Below are 18,208 nucleotides of genomic sequence, written 5' to 3'. Positions count from 1 at the left end.
AAATGCTGAGATGGAATCATGCGAGGTTTTTATTGAGGGAAATGCCTTTATGATGGGAAATAAGGATGGAGCAGGGAAAGACTGGGGTTGTGGCCTGATGGTGACACAAGTCTGACCCCAAGGGAAGGACAGGAGAGAAGAAAGAAGGCAGAACGGAAGGGTCCTAGAGTTTGGCATAGTCTCAGGAAGTTTCAGCAAAATCCCCGAGCCAAGGTTTGCTGACAGTGGGTCCCTGTCTCCCAGGAGAGGGCAGTCATTGGCAGGAAGCAGCTGTGGGAGACGTAACCTTCACACCAATGCAGCAGCGGATTTCAAAGCTTAGTTAACTGTTGCCCTCAGTCAGGGATGCTCTCTGTAGTAGAAAGCCTGCAAGAGTCATTCTATAGCCGTTAAACCTGTTCCAATGCCCCTTTCCAACAGGCCTTCCTTGATCATTCCATAAAAAGAGCAAATCTCCCTCTACCATCCCTGTCCTTCTCCCCCACCTTATGCTTTTCTGATTGCACTTGTCACCCACCCACCCATCACATAATTACTTGCTTACTTATTAACTTTCCCATCTCTTGCCACTAATAAGGTAAGCTTTATGGCACGGGAATTTTTGTCTGTTTTTTGCACTACTCTATCCCTAGGACATTGAATAGAGTCCGGCACTCAAAAAAAATTATTGAATGAATGAATGAAAAAAATAAATGTTTCCTTTTAGGTATTGAAGGGTCACTTTCAATTTGTGTAACCCCACATTACGGACTGAATGTTTGTATCTTCCCAAAATTCACCTGTGGTAGCTCTAAAGCCAAATGTAATAGTATTTGGAGCTGTGGTCACAGGGTTAGATGAGGTCATGAGGGTAGAACCCTCGTGGTGGGACTAGTGTCCTAAGAAGGAGATACACCAGAGAGCTCGCTCCTTCTCTCTTCACACACACCGAGGAACGGCCGTGTGTGCACACTGCGAGGAGGTGGTCATCTGCAAACCAGAAATAAGAGTCCTCACGAGAAACTGAATCAGCCAGCACCTTGATCTTGGACTTCCCCGTCTCCAGAGAAATAAATGTTTATTTTTTTTTATTTTAAAGCCACCCAGTCTGTGGTATTTTGTTACGGCAGCCTGAGATGACTAAGCTATTCCCAAGTCCAATGTTAGGTCACAGGGTGGAGCCGCGGTAAATTTTTCAGACTGCTCTGAATAATGTTCTGAAACAAACATACTTTATTCTCCATAACTCTGTGTGTCAACAGGAAGTGGGGTTGCCTTTCTGGTGGCTGCTGCGAGTTGACGAGGAGACGCGAAACTGCATTTGTGGCTGGTCGTGGCAGGTATATATGAGGAAGGGAATGGGGAAAATATTTTTTGGTCAAATATCCCATCCACGTAACTTTCCTCTCAGAAAATTCCTGGGTCATCCTGGACACTTTCACACGACAGTGCCCCGGAAGACATGAGGATAGAGGGAAGTAGGCTGGCTCTGTGGTCTAATCAGCCCCTGAGCTCTGGGGCAGTTTTCCCTACTTAGTTGCTACGGCAACAGAATCCAGCTACAGGTGCCCCCCTGTCACCAACACTAGGGCTAGATTTCCACTGCATCTGGACACACCTGTCAGAGTGGGGAAGGCGGAAACAAACATGGAAAGGCTTTGTGTGGTCTCAGGAAATTCCAGGTGGCGGTTAGGAAGCAAGTCCAGGCTGCAGATCTGTGGACTTTCCCTGCTGGATGCCCAGATCCCTGGGTGTGTGCACAAAACCGCAATGCTGCCCTCTCCTGGCGGCAGGCACTGCTGTGCATGCTAGAGGTACCATGACTCCCCTACTGGCAAGCACTGGTGGGTGCAAAATGCAGGCGAGACACTTCCTGCAGACCCCGCCCACCACTGCCACCACCACCCCTGCTTCCAGCAGAAACTCACCACTTACCGCAGACCTAAGGCCCATCTCCCGGATCTGTTACTTGTTCCCACGTCCACCTCCAAACCAAGGGCGGGAGTCAGGGCTCTGTCCTGCTCCCGGGTCTGCTGGCCCATGTGACACCTCCCACGACCCACTCTGGCCCCAGCAACGTGACGTCGCCAAAGGAGCCAAAGGGCATGTCGGGATGTGTCACTCCCAGCTTGCCGAGTGCGGGATCCAGGCTCTGTGGTCACTCACCGCTGAGGCCCTTGGTGAGCTCTTCTCTCCTCCTCCCTTCCCACAGGAAGAGCCAGCCAGCCCCCTCCTTGCCCCCCAGCCACTGTCCTGGGCCAGGCCTCTTTCTGCTCCCCACCTGGACTCCTGCAGAGCCTCCTAACCCATCCCCCCTGCTACCACTTTTCCCTGCCTGCTGGGCCCTGAAGCAGCTTGCCCTCAGGGTTTCCCAACATCCTTCATGAACATGACTTCCAGCTCCTGGTCCCACACTCTCTCCAACAAGGCCCCCAGCAGACAGATCTTTGGAGAACAAGGTGTCCCCAGTGCCAGGGGTAGCCACGTGGCAGCTCTGCCCCAGCCAGGCCACCTGTTATATCAATAGATGTCATCGTGGTATTTTTTTTAGCAGTGAGACCACTTATGGCTACAAGTCACAGAAATCCAATACAGAACATTCCACACGTTTACTCTCTCATGGAAGAAGCCCAGAGGCAGAGAAATTGAACTTGATTCGTTCAGCAGTTCAACATTATCATGCACCCAGATTCTTTCCCTTTTTCCTTTCTGCCATCAACAGCTTGAGGTGGCTTTTCTCTCTCCCATCCTGGTCTCAAAATGTCTGTCACAGCTCCAGGCATCACATGCAGACCAGCAGCAGAACAGCACTTCTTATCGCTCACCTTTCAGAGAAAGAAAATCTTTCCCAGAATTCCCCTGGTAGTCTTCTTGTCACATCTCATTAGCCAGAATTGTGTCCCACGCCCATTCCTAAGCCAATCACCGATGACAAGGGGTATGGAATTACCATCACCATGATTGGCTTAAAATAGTAAAGAGTCACACCCCTGGGGTATAACCTGGCCCTGTCCACCTGCTACTGCACTAAACTGAGGTCAGTAAGCAGGGGAAAAGGGGGCGGCTGCTGGGAATGCAATCGCATGGTCTCCCTCCATATTCATGTTTAACTGGCTCCAAGCAGGTGTGGCCAGTGCCCTTCCACGGACAAGCCAGGGCCCAGGTCTGGGAGCAGAAGACTGGGGGAAGAAAAGGACCAGTGACAAGCAGACACTGAGAACAACCATTTTGAGCCAAGAAATGATGAATGCAGAACGATGGCAGTGATGGTTAAAGTAGAAAAGAGAAGACACATGCAAGAGAAATTTTAGAATTTAGAATTTAGAAATTTTAGAAATTAGAATCAAAGAGTCTTGGCAACTCCTTGGATGTCGACGAGGTGGGGAAAAGGGAGTGAAAGATGACTTGGAGTTTTCCAGCCAGGATACTTTTGAGGATGGTGGAGCCGTTGGTGTTGATCCAGCTGGACATATTTTTCCTGGACAACTAAGGAGGGCAATGTGCCTGTATAACGGACTTGACAGCTTTGAGGGTCTTTTCATGCTCATCCGTCTCACTTGTTTTGCACAGCCACCCAGCAAGGCAGGCAAGGTGGGACAGGTAATGACGTTCCCATTTTACAGGTAAAGATGCTGACACTTGTTGGCAACATGGGCCTCAGGTCCTCAGTGTGAGGGAGCCTGGAACTGGGGTAAAATCTGGGCACCTGTACCGGGGGAGTCAGGCTAATCTTGGCTGGGATCTCTGGATTGCTGCGTACCGTCTTTGCCCAGACGGCACCCGCCTCCATGTTCTGGCTTTAAAAGTTGAAATTTCTCTTTTCTCTGTCATTCATACCAGAGGTCCTTTTGTTGGTCAATTTCAAAGAAACTGACTTCCTTGCCGTATTAACCTGACATTTCTGAAGCATAGTAATGGGGAATTTTTGTTATTATCTCAGAATGGGAAAGGACTTTCTAAGTATAACAAACTCAGAAGCTGGGAAGGAGGCGGGGAAGGAGAAAGGGGAAAGCAAGGGAGGGAAAGTCTAATAAATTGGTAGTAAAAGTAACATTGCAAACACCACCATAAACAAAATCAAAATGCAATCTAGGAAAAATACAGTATTTGCAACACGTATTACAGACAAAGGGCTAATTATCCTAATGGATAAAGAGCTCTACAAATCAGTCTGGGATAAAAAAGACCAGCAAACAAATAAGAAAGTGGACAAAGGATATAAACAGATTTCAGAAACACAGATGTTTCTTGAACCTATGAAAATATACTTAACCTCAAATTAAATGCACATGATAAACCATTTTTTTGCCAAGAAGCAAAATGATCGATACTGTCTTGGTGAAGGTAAGAGAAACAGGAGTTCTCATAAATTGTTGACAGAAGAATGAATCGTAATGAATTCTGGAAGAGAGGCGATATCTATCACTAGAATAAAGATATACACCCTTTCAGCCTAAAATTCCACCTCTAGGACGTTCTCCCGCAGAAATACTTACACACGTGCCAAATTACAAAAGTACAAAGTCATGTTGTTGTTTGTAAGAACAAAAGATGGAACACTTCCTAGAAGTCCATCAATTGGAGACTTTTTTCTTTTTTTTTTTTTTCTTAATTGGAGTAGAGTTGATTTACAATGTTCTGTTAGTTTCAGGTGTACAGCAAAGTGAATCAGTTACACATATACATGTATATACTCTTTTTAAGATTCTTTTCCCAAATAGGCCATTACAGGGTATTGAGTAGACTTTCCTGTGCTATACAGTAGATCCTTATTACTTATGTATTTTATATATAGTAGTGTGTATATGTCAATCCCAATCTCCCAATTTATCCCTCCCTCTCCTTTCCCCCCAGTAACCATAAGTTTGTTTTCTACATCTGTGACTCTATTTCTGTTTTGTAAAGAAGTTATTAAATGACGATACATCCATCTAAAAAAGAAAGAGCTTTGACTGTGCTGATACAGAATAATCTCCCAGACACACTAACTGAAGAACAAGGTGCAAAACAGTATATACGGTAGAATCCAGCCATGCAGAATAAGAAGACATATGTAGTGGATTTGCACATAGATATGTACAACTTCCCTTGAAGGATAAACAAGAAACTGGTAACACAGGTTGTCCCTGGGGAAGGAAACAGAGTGATTGGGAACAGGGAAGCAAGAGAAGACTTTTTAAAAGAGTTTATAGTAAAAAGTGAGTTGCCCCCACTGCCCGTGGCACAGTGGGCTGTGAGGGTGCTACTCCATTTCTCCCCCTCCCTCGGCCTGGACTGTCCGGATGCCCAGGACTCCACTGCTGACTCGCCCAGGGCTGCCAGGTGGGCAGAACAGTGCCTTAAAGACCCGCCTCTGAAAGGCTGCTGTTCTTTTGGGGCAGGGATATGGGGCGGGGGGATAAAATCCTTCACGGAGCTCAGTTTCCAAGGCCTGCCAGGTGCCACTCCCCGCCCCCACAGCCCCATCACTGCCCTGACCCTGCAGTCCCCCTAACGCCCCCGACCCAGGGCCTGAGCTGAGCCCTATGTAGGGTGGGGCCTCCACCCTGTTCCATCTCAATGCTCCGGCTGCGGGGAGGTCCAGAGGCTGGGCAAGGTTGACTCCTTCCCCACCATCCAGCCCAAAAGCTTCTCCTCCAAGGGTGAGTGCTACAGGTGTGCACAGCTCTCGACTAGCAGACTGTAAACAGCCTCCCCGAGTCCTTGATCATCTCCCTTCATCCTCACAAAAACCCTGTGAGGTAGGTACTATGTTGAACCCATTTTGCAGACTGCAGAGGTTAATTAACTTGCCCGACATTATACAGGTGGGTCAGCACAATACCGGACCCCCGCTCTGAAGGGCCGCGCTCCACACCACGTATATCTGTGCACAGGGACTTCCCCTGAACCCCAGCTGCTGGAGCTGGAGCTGGAACTCTGCCCAGCTGTTTCTACCGCTGACTCCCCACAGCCTGCAAGCTAGAGCCTGGGTTAGGATGAGGCTCAACAGCCACGATGTCACAGGGACCCTTGCTGGCCATGCGGGCCTGGGCGTGGACCACAGTTACCACATCCGTGAAATGGGTTAGTCTTGCTAGAGGTCAAGGAACTGGTCTACGTGGCCTCCTTGTCCCCTAATCCTCTAGATCTTTGTTTCAAAACAAACAAGAAAAGAAGAGGCAGCTACAGAGAAGGCCTTTTAAGAATTGAGGTATGATCCAGTCTATAGGGTCGGTGCTCCCTTTATGGGGTGCCTGGCGCTTGCCTTTCCAGGCACTGTCCTTTGGACAAGGTCAGTTGTGAGTTTGTGCCTACACCAGGAATACCTAGGAAAGCCCGTCGGAAGGCTGAAATGCTAGAGATGAATAGAAGCCATTAGAACTGCAAGGGAAGGCGTGTGCCCAGGACCTGCCTCGTCACCTGGGAGAAGAAAGGATGAAAATGCCCATGATTCGTAGCCTCCCCATGTGCTGGGCCGAGCACCAAGGGCTTCACATGCACCGTGTCATTTTACCCAATAATGGAATAATGCACAGTCACTAAAAATGAGACACATGTGTGAACTTGGAGAGATCGTGTATTTCTTTACTGATTTGCATTTTCTAATTTTTTACGACATACAGCAAAAAAGTACTATAGAAACTTAAAGTGGAAAATACATGATTGTCAAGGAAGCTATATTTCTCTCGGTGGGAAGGGGCGACTATGCTCTGAATTCAGGGCTCAACAGAGCATAACCCTGAAGGGCCCTAAATTAATGCAAAGTTAGGCAGTTACTGCACCTGCTGTGTCACACAGGGACTGTGATTGCCCCTGTTGCCACGTGTTTGATTTCAACTTTGATTAACAGAAAACAGGCTTGGCTGGAGGCACAGAGACCAGTACGGAGGCTACCGCAATGGGAAAAGAGTAAACGCGCTATTAGACCCTGTTGCCATAGCGACAGCACAGCAAAGCTATTTTGTGGTTAACTCCTGAGAGAAAAGGCAGGACAAAAATTAATGTGAAGTTATAGTACAATTTGGACTGTGGGCATTTAACCTCTTTCCCCCTACTCCTATGAGTACAGTCAGCATGTCCCCAGCAGCTGTAGCTACGCCCTCTCTCTTCTAGTCCAGAAACCATATCTGAACGAGCGACAATGCAGTATTTGGGGATGATCCCTAGAACAGCGCTTTCAAACCATATTAAGAATGCCCTGGGGACTTTGTTAAAATGCCGAGTCTGACACAAAGGCAGGTCTGGGATGAGGTCCAAGATGCTGCATTTCTAACAGGCTCCCAGATGATGCTAATGCTTTTGGTCCACGGCCCACACTTTGAGTGGCAAAACCCTAGCTGAGAGGGTTAAATCTTTATAAAGGAAGAAACCAGAACATGCATGTCTTATTACCTGCTGTCTCCTCCGGGTCTAGCATGGTACCTGGTACAGAAGCATGGAGGAGAAGGATCAGAAGCTCAATACATGCTATATGAATGGACAGGTGGATGAATAGATGAATATTGGATTCATTCACAGGTTGATACTGGCCATCTCAATTGAAAAGTTAACACATACCCATGGCAAAACATTAAACGTTATGAAAGAGCAAAGCTTCCACCATGGCGGAGCTTCTGGTCACCTGTTAATAGGGTTTTACTTATTTTATTTTATCCTTCCAGAAATTACTGTTAATATATCGTTTTTTTTCTTGGCACAAATGGGAGCGCACTACGGGCGTTGCTCAATCTCTCATGGGTTTTTTCTCTTAAAATATATATTGGAGATTGTTCAATATCTGTACCTATAGATCTACTTTATTCTTTTCAACAGCCATATAGTATTCTATTCCAAATATATTTAATCACTGCCCCTTTGCTGGAAACTCCTGACCTTACAAATCTTTTGGCATCTCACACCATGCTAAAATAAACACCCTTGTATATATGTATTTGTGCATATGTGTATATGAAAGTTATACGTTAGATAAATTCCTAGATGTGGAATAGTTGGGTCAAAGGGTGTGTATATTTTTATGATGCTAGATAAGGTTTAATTGCCTACAAAAGAAGTTGCACCAATTTTACACTGTCACCAATATTGTATTAGAATGTCTAATTCCCTGCACTTTTTTTTTCCCTGCACTTTTAAACACTATCCATTTTTTAACCTTATCAACCTGATAAATGAAAAAAGTCCTTGTTTTCATTCGATTTCATTAAATATGAATGTGATTGTGCATATATTCATGTTTCTGTGCCATTATATTAACTAGTAAAGTGTTATTTTATTTAAAAAAGTTACCAATTTTTGTATATTGAGTTGGGAACCAGCAGCCTTACTGAATTCTCATACTGTTTCTAGTAGTTTTTTTCAGTTGATTCCTTGGGTTTTCCAGTTACATAACCACAACATTTGGAAATAATATCAATGTTGTCTCTTCCTTTACAATTTTTTAAATCATCTTTATTAGAGTATAATTGTTTTACAATGGTGTGTTAGCTTCTGCTGTATAACAAAGTGAATCAGTTATACGTATACATATATCCCCATATTTCCTCCCTCTTACGTCTCCCTCCCACCCTCCCTATCCCACCCCTCTAGGTGGACACAAAGCACCAAGCTGATCTCCCTGTGCCACGCAGCTGCTTCCCACTAGCTATCTATTTTACATTTGTGTGTATATAAGTCCATGCCACTCTCTCACTTCGTCCCAGCTTATCCTTCCCCCTCCCCTACAATTTTTATACTCATTTCTTTTCTTAATGGTTCATACTCTGGAAAAACTATCAGATAACAGTGGTGACCGTGGACATCCTTATCTTGTTCCTGACTTTAATCATGTTAATGGGTTTCCATCAGGGACTTCCCTGGTGGTCCAGTGGTTAGGATTCGGTACTCTCACTGCCAGGACCTGGGTTCGATCCCTGCTTGGGGAACTAAGATCCCGCATGCTGTTCAGTGTGGCCAAATTAATAAAACAAAACAACAAAAAAAATGGGTTTCCTTCATTAAGAATAATACTGACTTTGGCGTGAGATATATATTTGTTTTATTGAGGAAATACCTGTATTGTTAAGAGTTTTCCCAGTTCCCATTTCATAAATCTGTTTTAAAAATCAAAAATGATAATAAATGAAGTACAAGAAAACACTGCCTAATATTGAATTATCTTTAACTTCTGGAGTGAGCCCCTCTTGGTTATGGTTCTTTTTCTTTTTTTAAAGATTTTTTTGATGTGGACCTTTTTTCTTTTAAAGTCTTTATTGAATTTGTTACAATACTGCTTCTATTTTATGTTTTGGTTTTTTGACTGCCAGGCATGAGGGATCTTAACTCCCTGACCGGGGATCGAACCCACACCCCCTGCACTGGAAAGCGAAGTCTTAACCATTGGACCTCCAGGGAAGTCCCCTTTCTTTTCATTGTTTCCATTTGCTATTATTTGATTAGGATTTTGTATTGCTCTTCATATGTGAAGTTCATCTCTATTGTTCTTTTTTATGCTTCTTTGGATTTGAAATCCATACCATGCTGGCTTAAAGCAAAAGCTGTAACGCTTCTTTTGAAGTCCTCAAACTTTGTATGAAAAACACTTGCAAAGTCATAAATGCCCAGCAATGGGGGGGTGATTAAATTTCTTTGACTAGAATGCTATGAGGCTGTTTAACTGTCTCAGCTGGGCAGACCGGGGAGGGGGCAGCTCTTTGGCAAATTTCTCACTTCATTCCTTGACAATCCATTGGTTGACTTCAGTTCTATCTATAATACAATCAATTTTGGAAATTTACGCTGTCCAAGAGAATAATCCAGTTTTTTCATATTTGTTTACATAAAGATAAGTAAAGCATTTTCTTAAAACTTATTTAATTTCCTCCGTATCTGTGATTATTTTTCCATTCTTATTTCCAAATTTATATATTTGTGCTTTCCCTTCCTTCTTGTCTTGTGTAGGTTAGCTAGTGATTTACCAATTTCATTATGTGTATATTTTTATTTCAATTTATCTAGCTCTTGGATTTATGTTCTGGTGTCCTATTTTCTGAGCCAGTAATTGGTTTTCATTTTTATAAATCTTTCATTTCTTTTCCTTACATTTGTTTTTTCATTATTTTTCCAACTTCTTGGGTTGTCATAACTAATTCTCACCCCTTCGTGTTTAGGAATGTAGGACTCCGAGAAGAGCTTTAGCTGTGTCCTCAAGATCTATGCTGTCCAATACAGTACCTACTAGCTATTTACATTTTAATTTATTAAACTGAAATAAAACGAAAACTTCAGTTCCCCAGGGCATTAGGCACATTTTAATGATTCAATAGCCACACGTGGCTAGTGGCTCCTGTATCAGACATCCCAGATGCAGAACGGTTCCTTCTATGGGACACCGAGGCTACAGAATGTAACATATAGTTGTACAGGTTCAAACGCCTCCAGTTACAAGTGACATAAACCCAACTCAAACTCACTGAAAGCCCTAACGAGAGACATGCGCTCAGTACCTGCGAAGCCCTGAAGTACAGCTGGCTTCAACACAGCTGGATTTCCTGCTTCATTTCTCTCCATCTGCTGGATCTCTTTGTCCTGGCTTCCTCAAATCATATCATCAGGGTTCTTTTGCCCTCTCCCTCTCCCGGTTCTTTCTCTCTGCTTGGCTTTTCTCTGCTTATCTGAGCCATGCAGTACAGCATAACAATGTAGCATAGCGGCTAAAGCCTCAAGCTACGAAGTCAGACTTCCTGAATACGAACCCTTGTTCCACCATGAATGTAAGTGATACGTTACTTAACCCCTCTTTGTCTCAACGTTCTCAAAATGAGGACATAATAAAACCTATTTCGTAGAGTTGTCGCGTAGATTAAATGAGAGAAAGTATATCCAGCACTTCGAGCAGCACCTGGTACATAGTAAGTACTCACCGAATACTAGCTGTTGTACGAGTGAGTCATGTTCTCTGCGTGTGGCAGGCTGTTTGGCCACTGGCATCTGCAGGCTCACATCATCCAAGCCTCATAGAAAAGAGACAGTCTTCTCCATTAGCTGAAAGATCTCAGCTGGGGCTCTGGTAGCCCAATTTGGGTCAAATGCTCATCTTTAAAACAGTCACCGTGGTCCAGAACATGGTTACTCTTCATGGTAGAGGCCTGGCTCATGTGCCCCAACTCTGCAGCCAAAATAATATTAGTCACCATGATTAACAATCCCATCAGGGATTTCCCTGGCGGTTCAGTGGTTAGGATCCCATGCTTTCACTGCCATGGCCTGGGTTCAATCCCTGGTCGGGGAACTAACATCCCGCAAGCCGTGTGGCACAGCCGAAAAAACAATCCCGTAAAAACAACAGAGTTTGAGGCAGAGAGAGTTTTCCAAAGAAAAAGTGAACTACTTTTATCAGAGAAAGGATGTGGAAAATTGTGCTGAGTAGTCAGAAACTCAAGCGGTCTCCTACCTACACCCCTTGAACGCCCAACAGGTGTACACACACATACGTGCACATATACACGCATTTCTTCCTCTGCATATTGTCTTTAAATGCCCACCTAACACGATGTAACTATCCTACATACATCAAATATATATAAACGCTTGTGCATTTCTCGCAGTCAGATCTGGATGTGGCTTCTAATGGTCACACAACCTATGATTAAATGATACATTCAACCATCCCTAAACACAGTATACAATGGTGGAGAAATAGTGGTACACACACACACACACACACACATATACCTGTTGAGAAAAGGAAAAAGGGGAAACCAAGAAGCACAGTCCCCAAACACTAGTGTAGGCCAAACCCTCTATACAAGGATTACAAGGGCTCCAATGTCTAGCCATGGGGTGAATTTCTTGGTCTATCACTATGGGTGCCCCCAGTTTTGCACACTGAGAAAATCTCTTGTCCATTATTCTCCATGACATCAGAGATTGGGGAGATATTTCCCTTCTGAAGAATATACTGCCCTAGAAGCCTATTTCCTGTTGGATGACTAAGGGGTCCTGGGAGTTTCCTTTGGGTTTAAGCCATCACAGACCCACTTTACCAGTTTGTGGGTATTAAATCACACAAACTCGTTTAAAATTCTGATCTTGTGCCAGAAAAATTGTTTTCTAGTGTCTCCTTTGAGCTGGCATTCCCACAATAGAAATCCTGCCAAGTTATGGTCTTTGAATCTGAAGCCCTCTCTTGTCATTTCTGTCACTTAAAAATAATCCTTCCAGAAAACTTGGACTGAACTGACCTTTAGTAAATAGACTTCTGGTGCATTCTCATGTTGAATCTGAATTCCTTCTGAAATTTTTAAAGAACAACTTGATTTAAGTGCACTTGAAAATAATACAATGAAAACATTTTCTAAGATATCCAAACCTCAGTTCCTTCATAATCACATGGAAGCAGGAAAACCCACCCACACTCCAGAAGTTCAATGAGGAATAAAGATCTACTTTTTGTACAATATAAGATGACTGAGAGGCACAATCAATAATTATATTGTCAGCCATTCCTGCCATAATAAGTCAGAGTCAAAGTTAGTTAGCACTCTGTTTGAAAACCAAATAAAATGTCAGCGTATTAAACTTTGGGGCACTGTCTCTAAAACTGGAGTTCAAACTTCATTCATGTCCGTAAGAGACCAATTTCCCCACCCACCCTTAATCATACATGGGTGTCTGTACAGAACAAATACGTTCATAAGTACGTAAATTAACCATACTTCTGTTGGATGGATATGCTCTCATTTGACAGAGCAGTCTGGCAGTTACCTGGTTCTTTTGATCAGCACGGACAACCGTAGTGATCAGGGTTCCTGGCTGCAAGCAACAGAGACTGTGTGTAGCTGATTGAATAGCAAAGGAGTTCATCAAAGGATGGTGCATTGCTCTCTGACCTGTTGGGAAAGCTGAGCCTGGAGCCTAAGATTTCCAGATCAATGAACAAAACCACACCACAAAGCTGTCTTGTGGATGAAGCCTCCCTCACTGCTGCCACCTCCACTGTCCCACTGTGGACACTCCACCCTGCAGTCACCCCACCTCCGAAAGTCAGGTGTCTCGCCAGCACCTGCATCGGCAAAATGGATACCCAGAGCCTCTTCCTCACCTTCCTCTCTTTCCAAATAGAGCCTCAAGTAGACGAGTCTGATTCATATATATGAGGTCATGTGTGTGTGTGTCAGACACCAAGCAAGCCGGGGAAATACGTTTTCAAGGTTCTCATTTAGGGAAGAAGATGGGACTTGTAAGGCTGGAAATTCTCTGAATGTAGCAACGTGGCTCAAAAGGTTACAAGAATCCATAAAATGTGGTCAATGCCCACTACCATCATCAAACTGCATTTTTAGCCAAGAAATCCACATCTGGAAATTTAATCGGACAACTGCCAAAATCCTATATCTTTAGGAGTTATAGAGATCAACTCCCAGAAGCCTAGAGACTATTTCATGGATAAATGCAATCGAGACCAAGAAATCTCTCTTCCTTCTTCCCCCAAATCTCTCTCTTTTTTTTTTTTTCGTGGTACGCAGGCCTCTCACTGTTGTGGCCTCTCCCGTTGCGGAGCACAGGCTCCGGACGCACAGGCTCAGCGGCCATGGCTCACGGGCCCAGCCGCTCCGCGGCATGTGGGATCTTCCCGGACCGGGGCACAAACCCGTGTCCCCTGCATCGGCAGGCGGACTCTCAACCACTGCGCCACCAGGGAAGCCCCTTCCCCCAAATCTTAAGTTGGCTCTAAATAAACCACTATTGAATGAACTCCATGATGAACACGTTTGGTTTAGAGAGTCCCTGCTCTTTACAAAATGATAACGGGACATTTCTTCCAGTCAGAGAATTTGAGACTTTTTTGGCATTCAGGCCTCCATTTACATCTGGTACACCAGGTTGGTTATTCTTAATGTGGTCGGTCACCTGACTTAGAATCGCCCTCTTTTGGTTAGAAGGGGTCCCTTAAAGCCTGCTTCCTTGGTGCCTTTCTTCCCCCTTCTGAATATCAGAAGCTGCGGCTAAATCTCAGTTTTGATTCCAGTGCTCGATCTGATGGACTGGCTTTTCTTTAGCATCTGGATCGATCTTCCAATGCATTCACCAAGATGGTGGCAGGTGACAGATCAAGACTTTTCTCAGAGTCTCTCCTTGGGAGTCATGGTCACCACGAAGCCACTGTAAGAGGGAACGCTGTCTTCTACCCCATTTCACCTCTGACTACTGGTACCTCCACAGCCCTCCACTGAAAGCAGATTAAGTTATGGTTGATAATAGAGAAGATTTGTCAGTCCTCCTACGGAGATAGGATTCAATATGGAAGAACAATGTTATGTGGAAAAGGGTGGGTTTTCGCTTGCATACCATGATCAGTGAAGGCTCTTCTGGCGCATTGTGGTCCAAATTCGATATGTAGGTTGAAAGAGACCAGACCAGATTCTAATTTCTACCTCCCCTAACTCAATATCACAAACACAAGACAAGAATGAATGAGGTCGATTTGATCATGTATATTGGTGGCCTGGACCACACAAACCTATTTATTTCTTTTTCTTTTGTCCTTCAATTGATTTTAAAACACAGTTAATAGAGGCAGCGATCTCCTGCCTTTCCTCTTCCCATCTCTCTATTTTTAGCTGATCTGGCATTTAACTCCATTTCGCGATATAATCGGTTTCCACCACTATTTCTTGATTTATCAATGGATTGCACGGTTGAGTTTTTGCTATATTAGATGAGGATGTGGCTGTCTAAAACCTCTCCCTTCCCTTCACCCTTCCCCAACGTCTCGATAGCCACAGCACTAGTTAGGGATCCTCTTTTGGTTACTTTTGTAAATGTGAGCGACAAAAGGATGCTGTATTTCCTTTTCCATCAGTTCCTTCCCCTTTCTAAGATGAGAAGCTCAGTAACCCTTGCTTCCCTTCAGCTACCGATATTTTCCCCTCCCTCTGCGTTTCTATTTTTGCCAGCTGTACTTTTACCTTTGCGTTTTAACACCAGTAGCAGGAGCATCCTGTTCTGAAACAAAAATTAAGTCGTCTTTACTTTGTCTACAGGATGTAACTAAGTGCTGAAATTCAATAAGCAGTGTTTGCCTACCAAATTAAAATAGCTAGTGGGAAGCAGCTGCGTAGCACAGGGAGATCAGCTCGGTGATTTGTGACCACCTAGAGGGGTGGGATAGGGACGGTGGGAGGGAGACGCAAGAGGAAGGAGATATGGGGATGTATGTATATGTATAGCTGATTCACTTTGTTATAAAGCAGAAACTAACACACCATTGTAAAGCAATTATACTCCAATAAAGAGGTAAAAAAAAAAAAAAGCAGTGTTTGCATTCTTGTGGTTCTAGGACAATCATTCACTGCTGAGTGACGATTACTGCTCACTCTTTCACACCTATTTGTCTCTCCTGAAGTTTATCAGTTTATATTATTCTCCATTTTCTATTATCAATATTTCCATTTTTTTCCACATGCTCCATAATATCACCTATCCTATCAAGTCACCCTTTTCCCCAAGGATCTGTCTCACAGAGCAGTCTGCGCAACCTCCCTCTGACTTTCTCTTCACTGCTTTTCTGGGTTGATTTCCTAAGTTTCCTGAACCCCAGGTCTTTGCATTCTTTGGTTTACTCTTTGGCTTTGCTGAAGCACATTCTCAAATAGCTTCCCCCCCAAAAAATGGATGTAGGAAGTAACATTTCAGGGTCCCTGATTGTCTGAAAATATCTTAATATTACCTTCTAATTTCAGTTTGGCTGGGTATAGAACTCTAGGTTAAAATCGTTTCCCTCAACCAAAACAAGGAATCACACAGACTGACGGCAGAAGCAGATATGAGACTCCAGCTGTCTTCTACTAAACCAGACATTAAAAAGATTTCAAAAATGTTATTTTTAATTAAAATGTCATTTATGTTAACATATAATGGGTTTATTATTTTTAAATGGATTAATACATTTTAAAGTGTTTAATAAAAGTAATTTTCCCTCGAAACTTGGAAGGCGTTGTTCTATTTGTCCAGAATCCAGTGCTGTAGATGAGAAAGCCACTGCTAATCTAACTCTTGTTCTTCTTGAGATAACATGCATTATTTCTGGAGTTTTTTAAGCTCTTCTTAGTGGCCTGACATGTCACAACAGTACGGCTAGGTAGTGGTCTTCTTTCCTTGTTCTTGTCACTTGGTGTGCCCTCAGCTCAGGGAAATAATCTTGCATTATTTTTTATTATTTCTGTCTCTCTGTTTTCTCTGTTCTAGGTTTCTGGAATTCCAATTATTCAGATATGGACCCTCCTCAATTGATTCTCTCATCTTTTCCTTCTATTTGTCTTTTTATTCAACCTCCTGAAGTATTTCTTCATGTTTATCTTCCATCTCTTCTTTTGAACTTTCTTTTAGTGATATCATTCTTAATTTCTAAGTGCTTTCTTTTTCCCTAACCATTACTTTTTCATGGGATTCTGTTCTTGGTTAATGAATATATCTTCTAGAGTCTCTATGGATTCTAATTCAAGGTGTGTGTTGTTTTTTTTTAAGTTCCCTTTTGTTCCCCCAAATTAATCTATTTTTTTCTAGGGTCATTTTTTTCTGTTTCTTTGGTCTCTCTCTTTCATTCTGGAGGATTTCTTCAAATGCATGATGGTCCTTATTTTTCATATGCAAAGATGAAACAATAAGAAAGCTGAGAGAGAGTTCTATGCATTCCGGTGGCCTTGTTAGCTTAGGGTAACAAGCAGGAAACCAGTTGGTGATCTACAAGGGTGACTCCTACACACACCAGATGGGATGTTCTTGGCTCAGAGCCACTCAATTTCTTTAGAGAGAGCCCTCCAGTGTATTTTTCTTTTTTCTTTCTTTTTTTTTTTTTTGATGGTAGAAAGTGAGATTTATTGAGTACACTGCAAGGGAGCAGCAGGCGAGATCAAAAGAGGGTTTGTGCCTGGGGGAGAGACACTGGGCTTCTTTTATGGTCCCTTCTGGTCACCCTTGGGTTAATGTTCCACCCATACGGTAGTTAGGTCTGGGTGTGTCGTTGCTCAATCTTCCTGGCATGCTGACTGTTTGTAACTGCTGGTAATTTTCCATTAGGGGAGGGTGGGATTGTCTTATCTCGAAAGGACCTCCCCAGCCTAAGATGGCTGTTCTATTGTTAAGCTCTACATTTCTCCCCTGACAGATCAGCAAAGTCAAATCATTGACATCTAGGTGATGACATCATCTTGGGCTACTTCCTGCTGAGAAGCAGCGACATGGGGTCCCGGTTAGCTTTGCTGATTAGCCGTGGGGCTATGTGAGTGTGTGTGAATAGAAATTTTGGGAGCACTGTTCAAGAGTAGCCAGCTGTGTTGATGCTAGGGGTTGGAATCCTTATCTTGTCACCATTTGTAGCTTGATGGAATGAAGTCAGTTTTGTGGCAACTCATTTGAAGTATTAATATCTGGAGATGTTGGCGGATCAGGATGGATGGTCCTCAAGGGAGGGTGGAAAGAGAAAGGGGATCTCACAGTGTGACTGGATTCGCCCTGGACAAGCTGCCGCTGCCTACTGCGCCAGGTGTGGAAGTTAGGAGTCCCAAGGCCAGGGCCAAAGGACACTGCCACCCCATTAGGCAGGGACGGTTGGTCGGTATGGGACCAGGTTTCAGGTCTGCCAAAGAGTCGCCTAGTCCAGGACGCACAATCCCTAGTCTCCAGGGACCTCAGGCCGTGGGCAGTGTTGGAGAGGAGAAAAGACCATTTCCAGAATGTACCCCTTAGGGAGTCGGAGTCCTATCCCGGAGGCCTTTGGGTCCCACCAAGGAGTACCTTCAATTGACTCGGGGACCTTCAATTGCCCTGAGTCAGCAGGCCGATCGCTACGTGTTGGAAGACGGATCGGAAAGGGCAGAGAGAGGAGAGAGAGGCCTCCCCGTATGGACCACCAAAATGCCACAGAGTTCGGCAATGGCGTCAGCAACGCGTGTGGTAAAAGAATTTACCAAGCCAGAAGTGAGGGTAGAAAGCGAGGGTTATTGAGTCCACTGCAAGGGGGCAGCAAGTGAGACCAAGAGGGGTCTGCCCCTCCACTGTATTTCTTTTTCCCCTGAAGGACAGACTCCTGAATGTGTGTATACAGTCTGGGGTGATAGGAAAAGGGGGATCCCTTCTTATAAATAAATATGTTCACCCACTGAAGCTTACCCCCCTCTGTCATGGCCCTCCCTGCCCCTGCCACTCTTCTGCCCCCCCATGAGCTTGGTGTTGGCCCCTTAGCTCCAAAAGGGGATTATACCAGGAGGTGGCG

Source organism: Orcinus orca, chromosome 2, assembly GCF_937001465.1.
Source record: "Orcinus orca chromosome 2, mOrcOrc1.1, whole genome shotgun sequence".
NCBI lineage: Eukaryota > Metazoa > Chordata > Mammalia > Artiodactyla > Delphinidae > Orcinus > Orcinus orca.
Note: the sequence above shows the minus strand (reverse complement) of the source record.